Source organism: Lampetra fluviatilis, chromosome 24 (assembly GCF_964198595.1).
Source record: "Lampetra fluviatilis chromosome 24, kcLamFluv1.1, whole genome shotgun sequence".
NCBI classification, from domain to species: Eukaryota; Metazoa; Chordata; class Hyperoartia; order Petromyzontiformes; family Petromyzontidae; genus Lampetra; species Lampetra fluviatilis.
In genome coordinates, this window is record NC_136298.1 from 2,628,726 (window position 1) to 2,649,444 (window position 20,719).

At 47.7% G+C, this 20,719-nt stretch overlaps 5 non-coding genes across 5 annotated transcripts; all 5 read left to right on the forward strand.

Annotated features, from left to right (window-relative positions):
• Positions 1-101: 101 nt before the first annotated feature.
• Positions 102-173, forward strand: TRNAP-AGG (transfer RNA proline (anticodon AGG)). The gene has a single exon. It is a non-coding gene; the product is annotated as a tRNA-Pro (tRNA).
• A 13,314-nt stretch (positions 174-13,487) lies between these two features.
• Positions 13,488-13,559, forward strand: TRNAP-AGG (transfer RNA proline (anticodon AGG)). The gene has a single exon. It is a non-coding gene; the product is annotated as a tRNA-Pro (tRNA).
• A 2,992-nt stretch (positions 13,560-16,551) lies between these two features.
• On the forward strand, positions 16,552-16,623 carry TRNAP-AGG (transfer RNA proline (anticodon AGG)). The gene has a single exon. It is a non-coding gene; the product is annotated as a tRNA-Pro (tRNA).
• An 809-nt stretch (positions 16,624-17,432) lies between these two features.
• Positions 17,433-17,504, forward strand: TRNAP-AGG (transfer RNA proline (anticodon AGG)). The gene has a single exon. It is a non-coding gene; the product is annotated as a tRNA-Pro (tRNA).
• Positions 17,505-18,314: 810 nt separating this feature from the next.
• TRNAP-AGG (transfer RNA proline (anticodon AGG)) lies at positions 18,315-18,386 on the forward strand. The gene has a single exon. It is a non-coding gene; the product is annotated as a tRNA-Pro (tRNA).
• Positions 18,387-20,719: the final 2,333 nt, after the last annotated feature.

The following is a 20,719-nucleotide window of genomic DNA, read 5'->3' on the forward strand; positions in this document are numbered from 1 at the left end:
CAAAAATGTTCATTATCTCTCAGCAAAGTTACATCTCATGAGATAATCGAAGTGTTGATTGAACCTCATTTTCAAACATTATTCACTGGTTGAAGATGAGTGGCTCGTTGGTCTAGGGGTATGATTCTCGCTTAGGGTGCGAGAGGTCCCGGGTTCAAATCCCGGACGAGCCCAAGCACCATTTTCTTGGAAATTGGTCATTTTTGAACTGGCCCTGGCATTTATCTTCACAACGTTTGTTGCCCAGCATGCTGAGGTATGGTCAATCAATGCTATAAATGACATAGCGAAGGGACTCCGTTCATCCATGAATTAGCAAATGCCTTTATATCATGATAATAACTTGACACCAATGAGGAAATCATGATTAAAATCAAAATTGGTGTAAAATAAGCAATTCACGAAATCGCATCATTCAAATGGTTTTTAGCCTGACTAAATCTCGGCAAATTCTTGACTCATTGTCCTATTCTCCGTCATTTTACAATGCAAAAGTCATGCTTTTTACATGAATCCTCGTATACAAGTGAAGTATTGGAAAATGACGGCAGGAAACTCCTTGACGGGAACACACTTCTTTTATTAAATCTTGACTTGTAACAATACAACGCGTGGCCTCTCTTCTTCACAATGCGCTTCTCTTGACTCTGGATTCTGTGCTGCCGGCTCTCTGTGCCTCGTGTAGACTCCGCGCCTCGGCTACACTCCTCTCTCGCCTCGTGTAGACTCTGCGCCTCTGCTACACTCTCCACTCGCCTCGTGTAGACTTTGCATCTCTCTCTCTGGCTACACCGTATGCATACTCGGCTCGTGTAGACCTTCCTCTCTCGCTGGCTACACCGTATGCATACTCGGCTCGTGTAGACCGTTCTCTCTCGCTGGCTACACACTATACATTACTCAGCTTGTGTAGACCGTTCTCTCTCGCTGGCTACACACTATACATTACTCAGCTCGTGTAGACCGTTCTCTCTCGCTGGCTACACACTATACATTACTCAGCTCGTGTAGACCGTTCTCTCTCGCTGGCTACACACTATACATTACTCAGCTCGTGTAGACCGTTCTCTCTCGCTGGCTACACACTATACATTACTCAGCTCGTGTAGACCGTTCTCTCTCGCTGGCTACACACTATACATTACTCAGCTCGTGTAGACCGTTCTCTCTCGCTGGCTACACACTTATACCTCACTCTCCTCTACTCTCCATTACTCTCCATTACTCTCCTCTCCGGGCTCTATCTCTGCACCTTCGTCTTCATTCTTAGATGGTTCCACTTCTGCCCCTGCTCCTCTGTGCATCACCTTATATACCCCTTCTTCCCGGGAGACGGAGCGGATGCGGACCTCAACGTCGACACCGCTCCTCAGTTACCCAATCCCCACGCGCTATCCCTACGATCCGGTTCCGCTCAGCGCGTGTTTCCACTCCCCGACCAATCACACCGCGCTGCTACCCGATCACTCCCTCTGGGCGCGTCACCGGCACACAGCCAATCAGCAGCACTACCCCCACCCGCGCACTGACGCCTGCTCCTCCCCGTCAGCGCGCGTCACCACACACACACCCGTACATACGCGCTGGCACACGACATATACACCCAGCGCGTATCACCACTACATCACCCCCTCCCACATAGCTCGCAGCCGGCCCGGCTGCTAACAACAACCAACCGCGACGATAAAACGACAACCAACAAAAAAAAACCCCGTAGCCCCCCGAGTGTGCCCCGTAACATAACACAACAACAACAACAACAAGAATAACTATGTACAGATTGACAATGAACCCGAAAAGTCAACAATAACACGATACGAGCAAATTCGAAACGAACGCGCCCCACGTCCCTGCGACTACACGCAGTGACGAGGCGCTCCAACTGCCCCGACTCCTCACGAGGCAGGTCATGCAAAGTAGCACGACCTGGCGCGAGTCCGTCTGGCTGGTCCATCGTATGGGGCGGGACACTGACGACCGTCCGGCGGTTCCGGCTGCTCCAGACGGCGCGGAACGGGCCTGAAAGGGCCGGCCCCGCCGCGGAGATCCGGCCGCCGGTGATCGGCAGCTGTCAGTTCCGAGACACCTGGGAGCAGATCAGGCGAAAATACGTGTGGATCAGGCAGAGACATTTCCCCCTCTGGGTCGCCGGTCACGTCACACGCCCGGCCATCACGACACAAGGGGAGGCCATATGGAGGCGAGAACGGTTTCAGTCGGGAGGGGTGAACGTACCACCGGCGCTTTCCCCACTTTATCTGAACGCACTGGGGCCGTGCAACGCGCACGACCTCCACGGGTCCCCTCCACGGTCTCAACAATTTAGGCGACGTAGCCAAGGGTGCCTGAGGGCAATGCAGCCAGGCCCTGTCACCTGGTTTCCATTCGTGCATGGACACCTTCCGTGCCCGCAACCGTTCATTAGCAATTTGGCGAGCCCGCGAATTAAGCCGCGCGGCCTCCCTCGCCTCTGTCAGCTTGTGAATATTAAACTTAATATGTTCTGCCAAATTAGAATTAGTTCGTGGAGCGGACAGGCCAAGTTGCGTTTCTATTGGCGGGTCAGCTTCCCGACCGTACATCAAATAGAATGGGGAAAACCCCGTAGCTGCATGGGGGGCCATTCTATACGCGGCAAGGACTCCCGGGACCTGCAGGTCCCAATCTACATGTGCCTCGCACACCTGCTGGCACAGCATGGAAGTCAAGGTTTTGTGGAGTCTCTCCACCATCCCGTCAGTCTGCGGGTGGTACGGGGAGGTACGCACCTTCTTGGTACCCAACAGATCGCACACCTCTTGCAACAATTTACTCGAAAATTTTTTACCTTGGTCGGTCAGCAGGCGTTCGGGAGCCCCCTTGTCCAGGACATAGCCCTGGACGAAGGCATCCGTCACAGCCGCTGCCGACTGGTTAGCGAGAGGCCACGCCATAGGCCATCGGGTAAAGTATTCGACCCCCACTAACAAATATTTATTCCCTCTCGGCGTGACTGGGAAGGGCCCCAAAATGTCGAGTGCAACGAGCTCGTTGGTACGCGAGACCTGAATAGATTGCAGCGGTGGATTAGCTGCCACGGCCGGTGGTTTACGCCTGGCGCACTCAACGCACCCCTTCAGAATATGCACCACATCACTTCCCATTCCCGGCCAGTAATAGTCACGCTGAAGCAGGGCAAGCGTCTTGTTAACTCCCAAGTGCAAGAGGCGTTCGTGTGCCGCCAAGACAACCCTCCCCCTCACAGCGGAAGGCACCACGAGTGCGTTCCGCCGGGACAAACTGTCCCATTTCAATAACACGCCCCGCTCAAGTACATAGGAGCCGGTACGCTCCTGGTCCCCCTCGGGACCCCCAACCTTGCGGCGCAATGCTAGCAGCGAGCTGTCCGCCATCTGGAGGCGGCCCCATTCGCTGAGCGACAGCGAGAGCAGCGAGTCCCGACCCTGAGAGGCAGTGGAATCATCCCCGATCGGTGCGCCCGCTGTCGCAGCCAGTGCCCCCATCTCCCCCGCAAGCGTCGGTTTACAGCGCGCCGATCCCGACAAACACGCGCATTCATCACAAGGCAACAACCGCGACAAGCAATCGGCATTCGTGTGTCGCAACCCCTTACGGTACGTAGTCGTAAACTGATAGTCCTGGAGGACTTCCAACCAACGCGACAACTGGCCCGAGGGCTGGGCGACCCTCAATGAATACTGTAGCGCCGCGTGGTCCGTTCTGACTGTAAAGTGACGACCATAAAGATATGGCCTAAACTGCTGCACAAAAAAAACAATGGCAAGCAGCTCGCGACGGGTGACACAGTAGCGCTGCTCCGCCGGAGACAACACCCTACTACCGTAGGCGACAACTCTTTCGACACCCCCAACGACTTGGGATAGCACCCCCCCAATGCCCGTGTTGCTAGCATCCGTGTCCAGCAAAAAGGGACTGGCAAAATCGGGATAACACAAGGGTGGGGCACCCACCAAGGCGTCCCGGAGGGAGCGAAACGCGGCCTCCTCCTCCGGTCCCCATTTGAACTTCACTCCCTTCGCCGTTAGAGCGTGCAAGGGTTTTGCAATAGTGGCGAAGTGCTCAACGAACCGCCAATAATAAGAAGCAAACCCGATGAAACTACGCACGTCGGAAACGGACGTAGGTGTCGGCCACGAACCGACACAATCCGTCTTCGCGGGATCGGTGGAGATCCCCGAAGAATCGACAATGTGACCCAAGTATCTAACGGACCTACGAAGGAGGTGACATTTGGCCGGTTTAAATTTCAACTTAGCCGATCGCATTCGCAAGAACACCCCTCTCAATCGCCGAAGGTGTTCCTCAAACGTTTTACTGAAAACAATGACATCGTCCATATAAATCAAGCATGTATCCCACTGCAAGCCCGACAAAACCAGCTCCATAAGTCGCTGAAACGTCGCTGGAGAGGAGTGAAGTCCCATGGGTAACCGGTTAAACTGGAACAGCCCCCCTGGAGTCCGAAATGCTGTCTTAGGTTTCGACTCTTCGTCGAGCGGCAACTGCCAAAACCCCGATAACAAATCAAGAGTCGAAAAATATCGCGCACCAGACAATGCATCGAGGGACTCATCCATCCTGGGGAGCGGATACGCGTCAGCCACAGAGATCTTATTCAGGCGACGGAAATCAACGCAGAATCGCAGGGACCCGTCCTGCTTCTTAACCAGCACAATAGGCGCTCCCCACGGGCTAGAGGAGGGCGAAATAATATCGGCTTCTAGCATATCGTTAACAGCCGACTGAACATGTTCCTTCTCCACGGGACTCAGTCGGAAGGGATTTTGCCTGACCGGCGCCGCATCGCCCGTTTCAATGTGATGGTGCAACAAATCCGTGCACCCAATGTCATACTTATGTTTACTGAATACCTCAGAGAATTCAATGAGCAACTCGCGCAGCGCACCCAACTGCGCCGCCGACAAATCGTCCGAGGAGGCACATAACGAATGGACCCACTCAAGGTCTTCCCTTGGCTCAACGTTCCGCGCGGGGCTCGAGCCCACCTGCGCAACCAACCCATCATCCCCAGGGACCTGCGCCGCGTGAGCCAGCACGGTGCCCTGCGGAATGACAGCTGGTCGCGACCCCGCGTTCAAAACCATCACAAGCGGATCCCTGTCAGCCCGCACCAAAGTGTGAGCCACCGATAAATCAAGACCCCCGACAGCCTTGTTAGAAGGACCCAAAAGCATACTCTGTCCCGAAGCCTCCCTCACCCATGGTTTCCGCAACCGGAGGGGAATCAACATCTGTGAACCCGGGGGCACTTGCACTGTCTGCGTCGCCACCGCTTGTATCGTAGCGCACGCCGTCCGAATGTCAGTAGGGCCCGTCAAAAATGAAATCCGGCGACCCGATGGCAGTTCAATGCATCGTTGATCGATAAGAATTTTAATGGGCATTTTAGCCAAAAAGTCAGTGCCCAAAAGACACGGAACTGCCAAAGAAGACGAAACGAAAACGGGTCCCGACAATTTGATATCTCCAATGCAAATGGACGCCCTAACCTGACCGATAATGCCCAACGATCCCCCATTAGCGGCGTAAAATGGCACATCCACTGGAAGCAGCGGACGACATTGGACCGGAAGAATATTATAAATGAGGTCCGATATAATAGTTGCCGATGCCCCCGTGTCCACTAACACCCTAATCTCAACCCCATCAATAGATCCCGTAACAACGGACGAACCCGCCGAAGCAGCCACAATTCTATGCCCCAATTCCGCCCATTCAATGTCTCCCTGGTCCCGGCCGAACCCCCCTCGCCGAACCGAATCCCCGAACCTTAACCGGCCCTCCTCCGCCGCAACGCGGCGTCCCATGTGTGCCGAATAAACAGGCCGAGCGTGTGAGGTGCCGCGACTTGCCGGGGATTGTAGAGATGACTTGGGCTCTCGGTCGTCGTCCAGCCGAGCTCCCATGGCGCGCTGCCGCGGAGCGCGGCACCCGGACGCCACGTGGCCCCGGAGGCCGCAGTTATAGCACGTGACGAGGGTCGGAGTAGATCTTGGTTGCTCCGACTTTCGGCCCGATCGCAGAGGCGACCGGGCCCCCGGCCTCCAGTCCCCTGGTCGTCCCGTGGCGAACGCCTCCTCTCGTGGGCTGACGACTTGGGGTTCGGCGACCACCAAACCCGGGGCTGCGACGACAGCAGCGTTGCAACCAACGCCTTGCTTCCGTTGCAGGGCCTCGTGCGCTTGAATACTCGTGGCGACTCTCAAAGAAGAAATATCAATCTCGTCAGCTGTGTTGATAGGGACCCCCAGGTCCTGCGCCAACTTGAGCAGCTGCTCCAAAACCATCGCGTCTTGGCCCTCCTCGTCCATCCGAGGGAACGCAGCATCAGCAAGAGCCAGCAACGCCGTGCGATAGGCCAGCGCGGTCTCCGTGGCCGCTTTCCGTCTTGCGTAGAACTGATGGCGGCACGTAGAGGGAGCCCCGTAGACCCTGGCCAACAAACCCAGCGCATCCTTCAGCGTGGAGCGGTCCGACTTCCGTGCAGCCCTGAAGGCCGCGAGCGCATCGTCGTCCAGCATGGCGGGCAATGCCCGCAGCGCCGTAGCATCGGACCACGCTGACATCTCTTGATGCGCCAAAAACCTTCGCTGAAATTGGCCCCAGTCTCCGCCTTCCGCCTTGAAGGCTGACAACGTGGGCAGGCGCTGCTGAAAAATGAAGTCATCCGCCTCGTGGTTCCTCTCCGCCTGTCCGTCGGTGTCTAAGATGGCGGCTCCAGCAGCAGACGTAAGATGGCGGACCCCCTCGCGCGCTGATGACGTCGATGCGCGCGCTTGGGAACCCACCACCACGTGGCGCTCGCCGTTCCCGCCATAAGTAGGCCCAGGCGCAATGGCGGGAATCCCCCATTCGTTTTGGCGGGAATCTGCGGGGCGACCTTGTAAAATGTCCCCCACCGTCCCCGCTCCTCCCGACGAGCTGATCTCCGCCAAGATGGACGCGGCGGCGAGCAGCAGCTCCGCCAGTCGGGAGTGCGCCTCACGAAGCCCGGCGTCTGTCCCCGGTCGCTCGGCCGGCGCCGTCGACGGACCCTGCAGCGTGGGCAAGTCCTCTTCCTCACCCCCCGCCACCAGCGGCCCCGAGTCGTCCAGGTCTTCCTCGCGGTCAATCCCGTGGGTCCTACGGGTCTTCCTCGTCTCCATACTTGGAAGCCCGTTTCACTTCTGACGCCAGATGAAGTATTGGAAAATGACGGCAGGAAACTCCTTGACGGGAACACACTTCTTTTATTAAATCTTGACTTGTAACAATACAACGCGTGGCCTCTCTTCTTCACAATGCGCTTCTCTTGACTCTGGATTCTGTGCTGCCGGCTCTCTGTGCCTCGTGTAGACTCCGCGCCTCGGCTACACTCCTCTCTCGCCTCGTGTAGACTCTGCGCCTCTGCTACACTCTCCACTCGCCTCGTGTAGACTTTGCATCTCTCTCTCTGGCTACACCGTATGCATACTCGGCTCGTGTAGACCTTCCTCTCTCGCTGGCTACACCGTATGCATACTCGGCTCGTGTAGACCGTTCTCTCTCGCTGGCTACACACTATACATTACTCAGCTTGTGTAGACCGTTCTCTCTCGCTGGCTACACACTATACATTACTCAGCTCGTGTAGACCGTTCTCTCTCGCTGGCTACACACTATACATTACTCAGCTCGTGTAGACCGTTCTCTCTCGCTGGCTACACACTATACATTACTCAGCTCGTGTAGACCGTTCTCTCTCGCTGGCTACACACTATACATTACTCAGCTCGTGTAGACCGTTCTCTCTCGCTGGCTACACACTATACATTACTCAGCTCGTGTAGACCGTTCTCTCTCGCTGGCTACACACTTATACCTCACTCTCCTCTACTCTCCATTACTCTCCATTACTCTCCTCTCCGGGCTCTATCTCTGCACCTTCGTCTTCATTCTTAGATGGTTCCACTTCTGCCCCTGCTCCTCTGTGCATCACCTTATATACCCCTTCTTCCCGGGAGACGGAGCGGATGCGGACCTCAACGTCGGCACCGCTCCTCAGTTACCCAATCCCCACGCGCTATCCCTACGATCCGGTTCCGCTCAGCGCGTGTTTCCACTCCCCGACCAATCACACCGCGCTGCTACCCGATCACTCCCTCTGGGCGCGTCACCGGCACACAGCCAATCAGCAGCACTACCCCCACCCGCGCACTGACGCCTGCTCCTCCCCGTCAGCGCGCGTCACCACACACACACCCGTACATACGCGCTGGCACACGACATATACACCCAGCGCGTATCACCACTACACAAGTACTCGTATTTATGCGCTATGTCGACAGAAAGGTCGCTTGTTGGTCTAAGGGTATGGTTCTCGCTTTGGATGCAAGAAGTTCCCGATGCCAAGCTCGTTAGGTTTATTTTTCTGGGATGAGTAGACAATCATAAGAACAATACACGAAGAGTCCTCCGACCTGAATTTTATTCATCTCAAGAGAGTATTAGAGTGTGTGGTGAGTAAAGTTAGAAATGTCCTTAAATATTGGATCCCATATCATTGTTTTTGTTATAGAAAAGACATATTGCTGTTCGTACAAGTCTATAGCCATGCATTTTCAACCAACATCTTGTATTAAGAACATTGTCAAAACTTATTTGTGCCAAAAATGCTCATTATCTCTCAGCAAAGTTACATCTCATGAGATAATCGAAGTGTTGATTGAACCTCATTTTCAAACATTATTCACTGGTTGAAGATGAGTGGCTCGTTGGTCTATGGGTATGATTCTCGCTTAGGGTGTGACAGGTCCCGGGTTCAATCCCGGACGAGCCCAAGCACCATTTTCTTGGGGATTGGTCGACAAAAACCCAAGTCAATTTTGAACTGGCCCTGGCTTTTATCTTCACAACTTTTGCTGCACATCATGTTGAGGTATGGTCAATCAATACTATCAATGACATAGCGTAGGGACTCCTTCGTTCATCCATAAATTAGCAATTATGATAATATCTTGACACCAATGATGATGCCATGATTAAAATCAAAATAGGTATAAAATAAGCAGTTCACGAAATCGCATCATTGAAATGGTTTTTAGCCTGACTAAATCTGGGCAAATTCTTGACTCATTGTCCTATTCTCCGTCAGTTTACTATGCAAAAGTCATGCTATTTACATGAATCCTCGTATACAAGTACTCGTATTTACGCGCTATGTCGACAGAAAGATCGCCTGTTGGTCTAGAGTTATGGTTCATGCTTTGGATGCAAGAAGTTTACGATTCCAAGCCCGGTAGGTTTATTTTTATGGGATGAGTAGACAATCATAAGAACAATACACGAAGAGTCCTCCGACCTGAGTTTTATTCATCTCAACAGAGTATTAGAGTGTGTGGTGAGTAAAGTTAGAAATGTCCTTAAATATTGGATCCCATATCATTGTTTTTGTTATAGAAAAGTCATATTGCTGTTCGTACAAGTCTATAGCCATGCATTTTCAACCAACATCTTGTATTAAGAACATTGTCAAAACTTATTTGTGCCAAAAATGTTCATTATCTCTCAGCAAAGTTACATCTCATGAGATAATCGAAGTGTTGATTGAACCTCATTTTCAAACATTATTCACTGGTTGAAGATGAGTGGCTCGTTGGTCTAGGGCAGGGGTCTGCAACCTTTAAGACATAAAGAGCCACTTGGACCCGTTTCCGAAGGAAAAAATAAACTGGGAGCCGCAAAACCATTGCAACATTTAAAACAAATATAACACTGCATATATTGTTTCTTACCTTATTGCTATATACAGGATCGTGCAGTCAGCTGTCAATCTGAATAAAAAAAGGACTTTTTCACTTAACAATGTAAAATATATTTTTGCAAATTAATAGCTAAATTACCTGGTTAATGGGATTTTTGCTCCTGAACCTCAGTGCACAGTGTCTGCACATCAGGGCTGTAAGACGTCACCTTCATTTTCACACAGGCTTGCAAGCTGTCATCTGTGAGGCGTGATCGATGTTTGTTTTTAATATAGTTCATGTTGGAGAAGACCTGCTCACATACATATGTGGAGCCGAAGATCGACAGGACTCCAAATGCATACTTTTTCATGTTTATATAAGTGTTGGGGATGGCATTCCATGTTTCGAATACAAGTTTGTCCTGTTTGGGAAGGTTTTCAATATCACTCCATTTATGATTCTGAGCCAGAATGGCCTTCTGACGGGCAACATCCTCAAGAGTAGCGGTCAAGCATTTGAACTTGGACACCCATATATCTTTGTCGGCTATATCGGCCAGTTCCATCTCAAGATCAGGTTGATATTCAATAGGGATGGATCGATCGCCAGGGGAGTGACAGGGAAGGATAATGTCGTTTTTTCCTCTCTGAACTCACAGAATCGTTTCCCAAACGAACTTTGCATTGTGGTGATTGCAGACTTGAAATATTCCAAATTTATCGTATCATGACTTTGTTTGAACTCTCTCAAAGAGGGAAAGTGAGACAGTGTACCTCTCTGTAAATCTTTGACAAACACTGTCAACTTGCGCTCGAATGCCAAAACCTCCTCCAGCATGTGCAGGGATGTGCCTCCTTTCCCCTGAAGGGTTGTATTTAGCGTGTTTAGATGTGCTGTCATGTCTACCATAAAATGTAATTTTTCCAGCCACTCTGGCTGTTCCAGCTCAGCAAAGGTGAGCTCTTTGCTGCCCAGGAAGGTTTTTACTTCTTCCAAACATGTGACAAAGCAACGGCAACGTTATTGCCTGTCACCGGGCGGGCAGTGTGGAGCGGAGCGGCGACCTGTCAGCAGCGGCAACGCCAGAGCAGGTGTCACAGTGCGCCTCCTCCCCTCGCTAGCATCCGCCCCGGAGCCGCGGTCAAGGTTCAAAAGAGCCGCATGCGGCTCCGGAGCCGCAGGTTGCCGACCCCTGGTCTAGGGGTATGATTCTCGCTTAGGGTGCGAGAGGTCCCGGGTTCAAATCCCGGACGAGCCCAAGCACCATTTTCTTGGAAATTGGTCATTTTTGAACTGGCCCTGGCATTTATCTTCACAACGTTTGTTGCCCAGCATGCTGAGGTATGGTCAATCAATGCTATAAATGACATAGCGAAGGGACTCCGTTCATCCATGAATTAGCAAATGCCTTTATATCATGATAATAACTTGACACCAATGAGGAAATCATGATTAAAATCAAAATTGGTGTAAAATAAGCAATTCACGAAATCGCATCATTGAAATGGTTTTTAGCCTGACTAAATCTCGGCAAATTCTTGACTCATTGTCCTATTCTCCGTCATTTTACAATGCAAAAGTCATGCTTTTTACATGAATCCTCGTATACAAGTACTCGTATTTATGCGCTATGTCGACAGAAAGGTCGCTTGTTGGTCTAAGGGTATGGTTATCGCTTTGGATGCAAGAAGTTCCCAATGCCAAGCTCGGTAGGTTTATTTTTCTGGGATGAGTAGACAATCATAAGAACAATACACGAAGAGTCCTCCGACCTGAATTTTATTCATCTCAAGAGAGTATTAGAGTGTGTGGTGAGTAAAGTTAGAAATGTCCTTCAACCAACATCTTGTTTTAAGAACATTGTCAAAACTTATTTGTGCCAAAAATGTTCATTATCTCTCAGCAAAGTTACATCTCATGAGATAATCGAAGTGTTGATTGAACCTCATTTTCAAACATTATTCACTGGTTGAAGATGAGTGGCTCGTTGGTCTATGGGTATGATTCTCGCTTAGGGTGTGACAGGTCCCGGGTTCAATCCCGGTCGAGCCCAAGCACCATTTTCTTGGGGATTGGTCGACAAAAACCCAAGTCAATTTTGAACTGGCCCTGGCTTTTATCTTCACAACTTTTGCTGCACATCATGTTGAGGTATGGTCAATCAATACTATCAATGACATAGCGTAGGGACTCCTTCGTTCATCCATAAATTAGCAATTATGATAATAACTTGACACCAATGAAGATGCCATGATTAAAATCAAAATTGGTGTAAAATAAGCAATTCACGAAATCGCATCATTGAAATGGTTTTTAGCCTGACCAAATCTGGGCAAATTCTTGACTCATTGTCCTATTCTCCGCCATTTTACTATGCAAAAGTCATGCTTTTTACATGAATCCACGTATACAAGTACTCGTATTTATGCGCTATGTCGACAGAAAGGTCGCTTGTTGGTCTAGGGGTATGGTTCTCGCTTTGGATGCAAGAAGTTCCCGATTTCAAGCCCGGTAGGTTTATTTTTCTGGGATGAGTAGACAATCACAAGAACAATACACGAAGAGTCCTCCGACCTGAATTTTATTCATCTCAAGAGAGTATTAGAGTGTGTGGTGAGTAAAGTTAGAAATGTCCTTAAATATTGGATCCCATATCATTGTTTTTGTTATAGAAAAGTCATATTGCTGTTCGTACAAGTCTATAGCCATGCATTTTCAACCAACATCTTGTATTAAGAACATTGTCAAAACTTATTTGTGCCAAAAATGCTCATTATCTCTCAGCAAAGTTACATCTCATGAGATAATCGAAGTGTTGATTGAACCTCATTTTCAAACATTATTCACTGGTTGAAGATGAGTGGCTCGTTGGTCTAGGGGTATGATTCTCGTTTAGGGTGCGACAGGTCCCGGGTTCAATCCCGGACGAGCCCAGGCACCATTTTCTTGGGGATTGGTCGACAAAAACCCAAGTCAATTTTGAACTGGCCCTGGCTTTTATCTTCACAACTTTTGCTGCACAGCATGTTGAGGTATGGTCAATCAATACTATCAATGACATAGCGTAGGGACTCCTTCGTTCATCCATAAATTAGCAATCATGATAATATCTTGACACCAATGATGATGCCATGATTAAAATCAAAATTGGTGTAAAATAAGCAATTCACGAAATCGCATCATTGAAATGGTTTTTAGCCTGACTAAATCTGGGCAAATTCTTGACTCATTGTCCTATTCTCCGTCAGTTTACTATGCAAAAGTCATGCTATTTACATGAATCCTCGTATACAAGTACTCGTATTTACGCGCTATGTTAACAGAAAGGTCGCCTGTTGGTCTAGGGGTATGGTTCACGCTTTGGATGCAAGAAGTTTACGATTCCAAGCCCGGTAGGTTTATTTTTCTGGGATGAGTAGACAATCATAAGAACAATACACGAAGAGTCCTCCGACCTGAGTTTTATTCATCTCAACAGAGTATTAGAGTGTGGTGAGTAAAGTTAGAAATGTCCTTAAAGATTGGATCCCATATCATTGTTTTTGTTATAGAAAAGTCATATTGCTGTTCGTACAAGTATATAGCCATGCATTTTCAACCAACATCTTGTATTAAGAACATTGTCAAAACTTATTTGTGCCACAAATGTTCATTATCTCTCAGCAAAGTTACATCTCATGAGATAATCGAAGTGTTGATTGAACCTCATTTTCAAACATCATTCACTGGTTGAAGATGAGTGGCTCGTTGGTCTAGGGGTATGATTCTCGCTTAGGGTGCGAGAGGTCCCGGGTTCAAATCCCGGACGAGCCCAAGCACCATTTTCTTGGAAATTGGTCATTTTTGAACTGGCCCTGGCATTTATCTTCACAACGTTTGTTGCACAGCATGCTGAGGTATGGTCAATCAATGCTATAAATGACATAGCGAAGGGACTCCTTCGTTCATCCATGAATTAGCAAATGCCTTTATACCATGATAATAACTTGACACCAATGAGGAAATCATGATTAAAATCAAAATTGGTGTAAAATAAGCAATTCACGAAATCGCATCATTGAAATGGTTTTTAGCCTGACTAAATCTGGGCAAATTCTTGACTCATTGTCCTATTCTCCGTCAGTTTACTATGCAAAAGTCATGCTATTTACATGAATCCTCGTATACAAGTACTCGTATTTATGCGCTATGTCGACAGAAAGGTCGCCCGTTGGTCTAGGGGTATGGTTCACGCTTGGGATGCAAGAAGTTTACGATTCTAAGCCCGGTAGGTTGATTTTTCTGGGATGAGTAAACAATCATAAGAACAATACACGAAGAGTCCTCCGACCTGAGTTTTATTCATCTCAACAGAGTATTAGAGTGTGTGGTGAGTAAAGTTAGAAATGTCCTTAAATATTGGATCCCATATCATTGTTTTTGTTATAGAAAAGTCATATTGCTGTTCGTACAAGTCTATAGCCATGCATTTTCAACCAACATCTTGTATTAAGAACATTGTCAAAACTTATTTGTGCCAAAGATGTTCATTATCTCTCAGCAAAGTTATATCTCATGAGATAATCGAAGTGTTGATTGAACCTCATTTTCAAACATTATTCACTGGTTGAAGATGAGTGGCCCGTTGGTCTAGGGCAGGGGTCTGCAACCTTTAAGACATAAAGAGCCACTTGGACCCGTTTCCGAAGGAAAAAATAAACTGGGAGCCGCAAAACCATTGCAACATTTAAAACAAATATAACACTGCATATATTGTTTCTTACCTTATTGCTATATACAGGATCGTGCAGTCAGCTGTCAATCTGAATAAAAAAAGGACTTTTTCACTTAACAATGTAAAATATATTTTTGCAAATTAATAGCTAAATTACCTGGTTAATGGGATTTTTGCTCCTGAACCTCAGTGCACAGTGTCTGCACATCAGGGCTGTAAGACGTCACCTTCATTTTCACACAGGCTTGCAAGCTGTCATCTGTGAGGCGTGATCGATGTTTGTTTTTAATATAGTTCATGTTGGAGAAGACCTGCTCACATACATATGTGGAGCCGAAGATCGACAGGACTCCAAATGCATACTTTTTCATGTTTATATAAGTGTTGGGGATGGCATTCCATGTTTCGAATACAAGTTTGTCCTGTTTGGGAAGGTTTTCAATATCACTCCATTTATGATTCTGAGCCAGAATGGCCTTCTGACGGGCAACATCCTCAAGAGTAGCGGTCAAGCATTTGAACTTGGACACCCATATATCTTTGTCGGCTATATCGGCCAGTTCCATCTCAAGATCAGGTTGACTTACACCTGCAAATGCAGTCATATTCAATAGGGATGGATCGATCGCCAGGGGAGTGACAGGGAAGGATAATGTCGTTTTTTCCTCTCTGAACTCACAGAATCGTTTCCCAAACGAACTTTGCATTGTGGTGATTGCAGACTTGAAATATTCCAAATTTATCGTATCATGACTTTGTTTGAACTCTCTCAAAGAGGGAAAGTGAGACAGTGTACCTCTCTGTAAATCTTTGACAAACACTGTCAACTTGCGCTCGAATGCCAAAACCTCCTCCAGCATGTGCAGGGCTGTGCCTCCTTTCCCCTGAAGAGTTGTATTTAGCGTGTTTAGATGTGCTGTCATGTCTACCATAAAATGTAATTTTTCCAGCCACTCTGGCTGTTCCAGCTCAGCAAAGGTGAGCTCTTTGCTGCCCAGGAAGGTTTTTACTTCTTCCAAACATGTGACAAAGCAACGGCAACGTTATTGCCTGTCACCGGGCGGGCAGTGTGGAGCGGAGCGGCGACCTGTCAGCAGCGGCAACGCCAGAGCAGGTGTCACAGTGCGCCTCCTCCCCTCGCTAGCATCCGCCCCGGAGCCGCGGTCAAGGTTCAAAAGAGCCGCATGCGGCTCCGGAGCCGCAGGTTGCCGACCCCTGGTCTAGGGGTATGATTCTCGCTTAGGGTGTGAGAGGTCCGGGGTTCAAGTCCCGGACGAGCCCAAGCACTATTTTCTTGGGGATTGGTCGACAAAAACCCAAGTCAATTTTGAACTGGCCCTGGCCTTTATCTTCACAACTTTTGCTGCACAGCATGTTGAGGTATGGTCAATCAATACTATCAATGACATAGCGTAGGGACTCCTTCGTTCATCCATAAATTAGCAATCATGATAATATCTTGACACCAATGATGATGCCATGATTAAAATCAAAATTGGTATAAAATAAGCAATTCACGAAATCGCATCATTGAAATGGTTTTTAGCCTGACTAAATCTGGGCAAATTCTTGACTCATTGTCCTATTCACCGTCAGTTTACTATGCAAAAGTCATGCTTTTTACATGAATCCTCGTATACAAGTACTCGTATCTATGCGCTATGTCGACAGAAAGGTCGCTTGTTGGTCTAGGGGTATGGTTCTCGCTTTGGATGCAAGAAGTTCCCGATTCCAAGCCCGGTAGGTTTATTTTTCTGGGATGAGTAGACAATCATAAGGACAATACACGAGGACTCCTCCGACCTGAGTTTTATTCATCTCAACAGAGTATTAGAGTGTGTGGTGAGTAAAGTTATAAATGTCCTTAAATATTGGTTCCCATATCATTGTTTTTGTTATAGAAAAGTCATATTGCTGTTCGTACAAGTCTATAGCCATGCATTTTCAACTAACATCTTGTATTAAGAACATTGTCAAAACTTATTTGTGCCAAAAATGCTCATTATCTCTCAGCAAAGTTACATCTCATGAGATAATCGAAGTGTTGATTGAACCTCATTTTCAAACATTATTCACTGGCTGAAGATGAGAGGCTCGTTGGTCTAGGGGTATGATTCTCGCTTAGGGTGCGAGAGGTCCCGGGTTCAAATCCCGGACGAGCCCAAGCACCATTTTCTTGGGGATTGGTCGACAAAAACCCAAGTCAATTTTGAACTGGCCCTGGCCTTTATCTTCACAACTTTTGCTGCACAGCATGTTGAGGTATGGTCAATCAATACCATCAATGACATAGCGTAGGGACTCCTTCGTTCATCCATAAATTAGCAATCATGATAATATCTTGACACCAATGATGATGCCATGATTAAAATCAAAATTGGTATAAAATAAGCAATTCACGAAATCGCATCATTGAAATGGTTTTTAGCCTGACTAAATCTAGGCAAATTCTTGACTCATTGTCCTATTCTCCGTCAGTTTACTATGCAAAAGTCATGCTATTTACATGAATCCTCGTATACAAGTACTTGTATTTATGCGCTATGTCGACAGAAAGGTCGCCTGTTGGTCTAGGGGTATGGTTCACGCTTGGGATGCAAGAAGTTTACGATTCTAAGCCCGGTAGGTTTATTTTTCTGGGATGAGTAGACAATCATAAGAACAATACACGAAGAGTCATCCGACCTGAGTTTTATTCATCTCAACAGAGTATTAGAGTGTGTGGTGAGTAAAGTTAGAAATGTCCTTAATATTGGATCCCATATCATTGTTTTTGTTATAGAAAAGTCATATTGTTGTTTGTACAAGTCTATAGCCATGCATTTTCAACCAACATCTTGTATTAAGAACATTGTCAAAACTTATTTGTGCCAAAGATGTTCATTATCTCTCAGCAAATTTATATTTCATGAGATAATCGAAGTGTTGATTGAACCTCATTTTCAAACATTATTCACTGGTTGAAGATGAGTGGCTCGTTGGTCTAGGGGTATGATTCTCGCTTAGGGTGCGAGAGGTCCCGGGTTCAAATCCCGGACGAGCCCAAGCACCATTTTCTTGGGGATTGGTCGACAAAAACCCAAGTCAATTTTGAACTGGCCCTGGCCTTTATCTTCACAACTTTTGCTGCACAGCATGTTGAGGTATGGTCAATCAATACCATCAATGACATAGCTTAGGGACTCCTTCGTTCATCCATAAATTAGCAATCATGATAATATCTTGACACCAATGATGATGCCATGATTAAAATCAAAATTGGTATAAAATAAGCAATTCACGAAATCGCATCATTGAAATGGTTTTTAGCCTGACTAAATCTGGGCAAATTCTTGACTCATTGTCCTATTCTCCGTCAGTTTACTATGCAAAAGTCATGCTATTTACATGAATCCTCGTATACAAGTACTCGTATTTATGCGCTATGTCGACAGAAAGGTCGCCTGTTGGTCTAGGGGTATGGTTCACGCTTGGGATGCAAGAAGTTTACGATTCTAAGCCCGGTAGGTTTATTTTTCTGGGATGAGTAAACAATCATAAGAACAATACACGAAGAGTCCTCCGACCTGAGTTTTATTCATCTCAACAGAGTATTAGAGTGTGTGGTGAGTAAAGTTAGAAATGTCCTTAAATATTGCATCCCATATCATTGTTTTTGTTATAGAAAAGTCATATTGCTGTTCGTACAAGTCTATAGCCATGCATTTTCAACCAACATCTTGTATTAAGAACATTGTCAAAACTTATTTGTGCCAAAGATGTTCATTATCTCTCAGCAAAGTTATATCTCATGAGATAATCGAAGTGTTGATTGAACCTCATTTTCAAACATTATTCACTGGTTGAAGATGAGTGGCTCGTTGGTCTAGGGGTATGATTCTCGCTTAGGGTGTGAGAGGTCCCGGGTTCAAATCCCGGACGAGCCCAAGCACCATATTCTTGGGGATTGGTCGACAAAAACCCAAGTCAATTTTGAACTGGCCCTGGCCTTTATCTTCACAACTTTTGCTGCACAGCATGTTGAGGTATGGTCAATCAATACTATCAATGACATAGCGTAGGGACTCCTTCGTTCATCCATAAATTAGCAATTGCATTTATATCATGATAATAACTTGACACCAATGATGATGCCATGATTAAAATCAAAATTGGTGTAAAATAAGCAATTCACGAAATCGCATCATTGAAATGGTTTTTAGCCTGACTAAATCTGGGCAAATTCTTGACTCATTGTCCTATTCTCCGTCATTTTACTATGCAAGAGTCATGCTTTTTTACATGAATCCTCGTATACAAGTACTCGTATTTATGCGCTATGTCGACAGAAAGGTCGCTTGTTGGTCTAGGGGTATGGTTCTCGCTTTGGATGCAAGATGTTCCCAATTCCAAGCCCGGTAGGTTTATTTTTCTGGGATGAGTAGACAATCATAAGAACAATACACGAAGAGCCATTCGACCTGAATTTTATTCATCTCAAGAGAGTATTAGAGTGTGTGGTGAGTAAAGTTAGAAATGTCCTTAAATATTGGATCCCATATCATTGTTTTTGTTATAGAAAAGTCATATTGCTGTTCGTACAAGTCTATAGCCATGCATTTTCAACCAACATCTTGTATTAAGAACATTGTCAAAACTTATTTGTGCCAAAAATGCTCATTATCTCTCAGCAAAGTTACATCTCATGAGATAATCGAAGTGTTGATTGAACCTCATTTTCAAACATTATTCACTGGTTGAAGATGTTTGGCTCGTTGGTCTAGGGGTATGATTCTCGCTTAGGGTGCGACAGGTCCCGGGTTCAATCCCGGACGAGCCCAAGCACCATTTTCTTGGGGATTGGTCGACACAAGCCCAAGTCAATGTTGAACTGTCCCTGGCTTTTATCTTCACAACTTTTGCTGCACAGCATGTTGAGGTATGGTCAATCAATACTATCAATGACATAGCGTAGGGACTCTTTCGTTCATCCATAAATTAGCAATCATGATAATATCTTGACACCAATGATGATGCCATGATAAAAATAAAAATTGGTGTAAAATAAGCAATTCACGAAATCGCATCATTGAAATGGTTTTTAGCCTGACTAAATCTGGGCAAATTCTTGACTCATTGTCCTATACTCCGTCATTTTACTATGCAAGAGTCATGCTTTTTACATGAATCCTCGTATACAAGTGTAATGCGGGCGTAAACGGCTTGGCGGATATGACGTCATGGGGGGAGGAGTCAGGGTCACGTGGGGGGGAGATGGTATAGCGGGGAGACAGGAAGACATCTGGGTCAGTCGGGGGAGGGAAGAGTGGAGACCGCGTTGGGTGGTCGCCGTGCCTCAGCCTGGTGGCTGAGGGGCTCATGACGGCGCCAGCCAGCGGGACGGAAGAGAGAGTGATTGGAGACTGGGAAAGAGTGAGGCCACGCAGGGCGGAGAAGGGGTGAGTGGCGAGATCGCCACATACACAGAGAACGAGGTTCGGCACCGTCGGCCAACGGTGACCGACCCCGGAGCAGCAGGAGCAGCGAGGAGGCTGCAAACAGCAGCGGGTCTGCAAGGGGAGTTCGGCAGCGGGAGCTGCCCACAGAGTTCAGCAGCGGGTCTGCAAGGAGAGGAAGGAGGCTGCAATAGTGACAGCAGCCTGGGGCTGCAAAGCAGAGAGTATATAGGGTAGTGCCGTGAGGGTCAGAATAGCCGAGCGGATGGAACAACAACATGGACACGCTCTAAGACACCACATTTCTGGGTTGTGCGCGTGTGCCATTCTTGCGTGTCGGTTGCCGTTGTTGTGCTTTGTGCTATTATTATTCTTGTTGTTCTGTTCCGGTTCCTGATCCTTCCCCTTTCGTTACTTGTGTTGTTGTTATAAGCTCCGTTGTGTCTGGGGGACTCCTGGTTGTGATGCCTTCGCCCGCATTATTTTGTTCTGTTTCAGCCGAGGACGGCTGTAATTTTCTCTACGGGGGAGGGTGGTGTAATGCGGGCGTAAACGGCTTGGTGGATATAACGTCATGGGGGGAGGAGTCAGGGTCACGTGGGGGGGAGATGGTATAGCGGGGAGACAGGAAGACATCTGGGTCAGTCGGGGGAGGGAAGAGTGCAGACCGCGTTGGGTGGTCGCCGTGCCTCAGCCTGGTGGCTGAGGGGCTCATGACGGCGCCAGCCAGCGGGACGGAAGAGAGAGTGATTGGAGACTGGGAAAGAGTGAGGCCACGCAGGGCGGAGAAGGGGTGAGTGGCGAGATCGCCCCATACACAGAGA